Source organism: Crinia signifera, chromosome 3, assembly GCF_055691185.1.
Source record: "Crinia signifera chromosome 3, ASM5569118v1, whole genome shotgun sequence".
NCBI lineage: Eukaryota > Metazoa > Chordata > Amphibia > Anura > Myobatrachidae > Crinia > Crinia signifera.
Window position 1 is genome coordinate 268,724,379 of NC_139219.1, and position 6,358 is coordinate 268,730,736.

The following is a 6,358-nucleotide window of genomic DNA, read 5'->3' on the forward strand; positions in this document are numbered from 1 at the left end:
TATATAGGCTTCCGCATAGGAGATGAGTACTTCATCGACAAGTGTTTGCCGATGGGGTGTTCGGTATCCTGTGCATTTTTTGAGAAGTTCAGTACCTTTCTGCATTGGTGTGTGGAGCAGTCCTCGGGTGAGAGCGGGCTCGCTCACTACCTTGATGACTTCCTATGCGTCAGCCCGGCTGGCTCCGGCCGTTGTTCCCGCCTGTTGCTTTCCTTGCAGCACCTTTTCCGCCAGTTCGGTGTCCCTATCGCGGACGATAAGACCGAGGGCCCAGTCACCTGTTTGTCTTTTCTGGGGATCCAGATAGATACAGAGCGGGGACTTTGCTGCTTGCCTTCTGATAAGGTGGTGAAATTGCGCGAAGCTATAGGCCTGTGTCAGACCAGGGGTAAGGTTACCCTCCGCCAGACTCAGTCAGTATTAGGACAACTCAATTTCGCTTGCAAGGCAATCCCCATGGGCAGGTTATTTTGCAGGAAGTTCGAGAGGGCCACCGCTGGGGTCAACCGGCCGCACCACCTTGTTCGCCTGTCTGCCGAAATTCGGCGCGACTTAGCTATATGGTCCTCCTTTTTGGAGGATTTCAATGGCGTGCGGATCTGGCTGGCTCCGGCGGTGGCGAATGCTGATCTGCAGCTGTTCACAGATGCTTCTGGCTCTGGGGGATTTGGCTGTTTTCTGGCTGGTCACTGGTGCGCAGAGAAGTGTCCTTGCAATTGGTTTGAGAGGGGTCTCACTAGGGACCTTTTACTGTTGGAGCTCTTCCCTATAATGGTCTCTATGGAGATATGGGCCCAGTGCTTGGCGAACAGGAGCCTGCTCTTTTGGTGCGACAACTTTAGCGCGGTCCATGCTATTAACCACCAGAAGGCGAAGTCGCTTTTAGTTTTACGTTTGTTGGCGCAGCTTTCCCTCCAGTGCTTGTGGCATAACATCCTGTTTAGAGCTCGCCATGTCCCGGGCATTGAGAACGAGATCGCTGATTCCCTTTCCTGTTTCCAGTGGCAGCGCTTTAGAGAACTAGCGCCCCAGGCTGATGATATGGGGGTGCCCTGCCCCTCTTATGTTTGGCAGGTGATCGGGCCGGATTGGAGGGGTTAGCCGAATCCTCATTGGCCCCTACTACCCTTAGGAACTATCGGGCAGCCTGGACAGAGTGGGAATCTTTTGCGGGAGGGGCTGATCAGTCAGGTAAGCGAGGTCAGCGTCTCTTGCTGTCCTTTCTGTGGTCATTGATTTGCACGGGTAAATCCAGGGCAGTGGCAGCGCGTTACTTGGCTGGGATTGCCTTCTTTGCTAGACTCAAGGGCCTTCCCGACTTCACTAAATGTTTCCTGGTTGTCAAGGCAATGAAGGGCTGGTCACGTTTGGTTCCCGTTAGTCCTGATTGTCGCCGGCCCATTGATGCGTCCCTTCTTCCGTCTTTGCTGGAAGTGGTGGGACATTGCGCTGATTCTGCTTTTGAGGCCCTGTTGTTTAGGTTAGCCTTTTACATGGCGTTTCATGGTGCTTTTAGAATTTCGGAGCTAGTTGCTCCTGCTAAGTCCCGCGATGCCGTGCTTCTCCGGACAGACATTCGCTTAGATAGTGGGGCTCTGTGGTTTAGATTCAGGAGGTCCAAAACTGATCAGTCAGCCAGAGGCAGGTGGGCTTCTATGACACCAGCTCTTCCGGCCTCTGTTTGCCCGGTAGCTTTAGCATCTCTGTATGCGGAGGTCAGGCCATCTCAGGATGGTTCCTGGCTTTTGCATTATGATGGGTCACCTGTGACGGTGTACCAATTTCGCTGGATGATGGGTCGCTGCCTGGAACGTCTGGGGCTCTCCCTGAGGGAGTTTGGTACCCATTCATTTCGTATTAGTGCTGCTACCACGGCTGCTGCGGCTGGCTGGCCAGTTGCTGACATCAAGTCCTTAGGCAGGTGGCGCTCGGCGAGTTATAGGAAATATATTAGACCTCACCTCCTACCCTGAAGGTTTTCCTTTGCTTGTCCGTTTTGTATGCCTGCCTGTATGGATTGATTGGTCATTCTGTTCCCCTACCCCGTGTCCATCCTACTCGGGGATTAACTACGCTCTGCCCTTGGGCCAGCGTCCGGAGTTTTTTTCGCTTTTTGCCTGACCTGACAGACTGAATCTGGCTCTCTGATTCGGCTATAGTCTAATTAAGAGTCCCTCAGCAGGTCCAGTCGTTTTTCCTCCGGCCGAGTACACCCTTCATTCCTTTCCCATCCAATACCTCAACCTCCCTTGTTTGTCTCTTACCCATTGTGTCCTGGTATGGCTTCAATCGTGATTGAAGCATGTCTACTGGCACCTTAATTATTGTGCCCCAAATATATTTCTCAAAACTTTTCTCAAGTTATGTGTACCTTTAGCATTTATTTGTAGCAACTTTTAAGCTAATTTGATTATTTAAATTAAGGTACACATAAGCGAGCCCACCCGGCGGGGTGGGTAGTCAATGTGTTAGGTAGAGTTGGATACCGCCTGTTTTTTACGCCAGTTACGTTAGAGTTGGGGTGGAGTTACATTGGTAGACGTTCTTTCTTGGCCACCATTAATTAATTAATCAAATTAATTTAAATAATCAAATTAGCTTAAAAGTTGCTACAAATAAATCAGTTAACAATTTCTGCCAACCTATGCCTCCGAGTCTTTATTTCAGGTTTATTTAGGTTAAGTTAAGAATGTATATATATGACATGCTAAAGGTACACATAAGATGTTGGGATGTTTAAGGACTTAATGGACAGGGAATCCATGTCTGGCATTAGGCTTAGCCATTTTTTTTTGATCTGAGGTATAAATACCGGATCTGTTTGTTCATTTACTCATGCCTTGAGAAAGATACTATATGTATTGAAACCGGTCGGCATCAGGGGACGCCTGTCATATTTGTACATCTGCTCTTTTTGTCTGCATTTTTGTAGGCAAAACCTCATGGTGAGAGTCCTTTGATTTGAAATCTGTCAAACATTGTTTTATCTGCATTTTATGATTAAAAAGGTATTGCACCATGATATGCTTTTTATCTTTTTGAGCATCTATTGTTAAAGAGGAAAAGAACAGCGGAATCCTTTGGTGATGGAATTTGTCCCTCAATTAAAACGCTTATGTCTGCTCTCACACAGTAGACACTAAATTTTGGTCCGGACACACTTTTACCCTCATTATAATAGAAAAATCCTGAATGTCCACAGTGTTGCACTATTTTTCTCTGGGTATTTGTTTATTAGATGGCGCCCGATTTCACTACGTACGTGGCATTTAATGTACTATACCATTAAATGACATTATAATGTCATTTATTTACACACCACCCCCCAGTATCGACGTCATCCCAAAGCATGGCGAGCGCAGCGGGACGCGTCCGTCCGACCTTTTCATAACCTCACTATCCACGTCGGCGTGGAGATGATTTTTCTAGTGCACTTGCCACATTATATAAAATCAACTCCACGCCGACGTGGAAAGTGGGGGTATGAAAAGGTCGGGCGGATGCATCCCGGCGCCGCTCGCCACGCTTCGGGATGACATGGATAATGGGGGGAGAGGGGCATTATATGAGGGGGACATTATATGTCATTTAGTGTTATAGCACATGAAATTCCATGATTGTATGTGCAATGAGACCATGAAAATTCGCATGCCATACAATCGCATCACATCGCATGCCATACAATAATGGCATGCGATGCGATTTTTTATCGCACACCATCGCATCACATGCCATACAATTATGGCATGCGATGCGATGAGATTTTTTTATCGCATCCTATCTTTTTAATGTATTCACTGACTTAGACCAGTCAATACATTACATACAATAATCTCATCGCATCACATGCCATACAATAATGAAATGTGATTAGATGCGATTTCACTACCCTGAATAGCCCACTACGCAAATGCCGTAGTGGGCGCCATGATAATACACAAGTACTGTACCTTTCTCTCTTTCTTTTTTTGGTGTCCAATATCCTGGAAAGAAAGTGAATTTAATCCACATCTAGCGCCTTGGGAGTTATCCAATAATCGTGTTTGGTATTGTATGATCTTATTGAAGTGGTTCTTCAATTTATTGGTATAGCACCCATACAGTTGCTGCTTTTAAGCGCACGGTATATTTGTCTAAATCTTGTTGCTTGGCTGAGAGAGCTGTCTCATCCAATCAGAGGATGCCCATTGACATCAATGGGAGTTTTGGTAGCGGCAGGCAAATTTCAACAATCCCATTCAAATGAATCAGCAGCAAACCATTCATTTTAATAGGAGTTATGAAATCTCCTACCCACCTCCGGCATCTCTCTCCATCTGCCAGCGAAGGTGGTGGAGGGAGTGCAGCGGAGGTGCAGTGGGGGGGGGGGGGGGACCCTGAACACCCCTGATCTTGGCCACAAAGAATGATTGAGTAGTAAGCCCTCTGATCGTTTAATCAAACATTCTGTGTACGGTCATGATCAAGGGTGTTCTGGATTTCAAGAAAAATTAGATAGATATTGGATTGGATGTGAAATCTATCCTGTGTGGGCACCCTTACGGGGATGCGGTCATTTGGTCTAAAGCAATATGGTCGACAGTCATTAGTTCGACACCATTAGGTCGACATAGGAAAAGGTCAACATGGGAAAAGGTCGACATGGTTCTAGGTCGAAAGGTCATTAGTTCGACAGGTCATTAGTTCAACAGGGTATTAGTTAGACATTGTCTAGGTCGACAGTCAAAAGGTCGACATGGGGTTTTTCACAGTTTTATTAGCTGACATGTGCCGACAGGCGGTATTTCATGCCCTACCATCCACTAGGGCATGGGTCTTCAACCTGTGGCCATCCAGATGTTGTGAAACTACATGTTCCAACATGCATTGCTACATTTTTTTCCTATGAGAGCATGCCAAAACTGTCAGGGCATGCTGGGACATGTAGTTCTACAACATCTGGAGGGCCACAGGTTGAAGACATGTGCACTAGGGCATGGTGGGAGAATAAAATAGTGTGCCGAGCATAGCGACGCACAGGGAGCGCAGTGAGCGATGCGAGGGGATGCGGTGCACTTTAAACTGTGTCCATGTCAACTATGCTGACATTCAGCTCAAAAAACTGTGAAAAACCCCATGTCGACCTTTTGACTGTCGACCTAGACAATGTCTAATTAATGACCTGTCGAACTAACGACCTGTCGCACTAATGACCTTTCGACCTAGAACCATGTCGACCTTTTCCCATGTTGACCTAGACCTATGTCGACCTTTTCCATGTCGATCTAATGGTGTCGACCTAATGACTGTCGACCATAATGGAATCGGTACATCTGTCAGACCACACTAAGGTCTACAGTCATTAGGTCGACCCCACTAGGTCGACTGGCAGAAAGGTCGACCTGACTTAAGGTCGACATGGGCCAAGGTCGACATGACTTAAGGTTGAATTTGCATAAAGGTCGACATGAGGAAGGTCGACTGGTCATAAGGTCGACATGGGTTTTTCACTGTTTTTTTAACCGAATGTCGACACAGTCGACATGGACACAGTTGGCAATGAGAATCGGACCCTCGCATCGCTCGCTTCGCTCGCAATGCTTCGGGCACGGTGGCTCGCTTCGCTCGCCACAGCTTTAATAACCTCCTCCACACCCTAGTGGATAGTAGGGCATGAAATACCGCCTGTCGGCACATGTCGGCTCAAAAAACAGTGAAAAACCCCATGTCGACCTTATGACCAGTCGACCTTCCTCATGTCGACCTTTATGCAAATTTGACCTTTAGTCATGTCGACCTTGGGCCATGTCGACCTTAAGTCAGGTCGACCTTCCTGCCAGTCGACCTAGTGGGGTCGACCTAATGACTGTAGACCTAAGTTCATTCTAATAGATGACCGCTTCCCTTGTAACGAAGGGGGTTATTCTAGTTCACTTTTTCTGACAAATTCCTTCTTAGATGGACAAAACCATGTGAATTGCAGGGGGGCAGATGTAACTTGTGCAGATATAATTAGATTTAGGTGGGGTTTTACTTCAAAGTGAGATCTATATTTCAGTGTAAAATACCCTGCACAGAATCAAAATAACTCACCCAAATCTAATTCTCTCTGCACATTTTACATCTGCCCCCCTGCAGTGCACATGGTTTTGTCCATCTAAGAAGGATTTTGTCAGAAAGACTGAACTAGAATAAGGCCCAAATTGTGGGTGCTTTAACGGAGAAATTATATTTTCCTCTGGTTTATGCACTTCCTCTTAAAGCTTTAATATCGAGAGAACTGGAGAACAATATTATCTGAAAATAGTTCATTAGATTAACAGAAGACAGTTAGATGATGATCACATGTGATTAACGATAACAGCTAATATAAAAGGAT